This window comes from Trachymyrmex cornetzi, unplaced genomic scaffold (genome assembly GCF_001594075.2).
Source record: "Trachymyrmex cornetzi isolate Tcor2-1 unplaced genomic scaffold, Tcor1.1 scaffold379, whole genome shotgun sequence".
Classification (NCBI taxonomy): Eukaryota; Metazoa; Arthropoda; class Insecta; order Hymenoptera; family Formicidae; genus Trachymyrmex; species Trachymyrmex cornetzi.
In genome coordinates, this window is record NW_017298523.1 from 3369 (window position 1) to 3698 (window position 330).

The window sequence follows — 330 nt, forward strand, 5'->3', positions numbered from 1 at the left end:
TTCGAATTTTCGCTACTCTTTTTATGTCACGAGACGTCAGCGTCGGTGTCACGAACAAGACTGAAGCTTTTTTCGTCATCTCACGTGGAATTGGATTAAAAATAATGTGTAGTAGGGGAAAAATATTTTTCTCACGAAAGACATAGAGCTAACCGGAAAAGTCGACAATGACTTGACGCGAAGAATCGATTTCTAAAACATTATCGAACTCTGCATACACGATACAATTGATAGTCACGGAAAGAGCTTTTTTGAATCTTACTTCTAATCGTAAGCTTCCGTGTTTCACAAGATTCCAATGTCCTGCACAATTAGCGGATAGATCCGTAG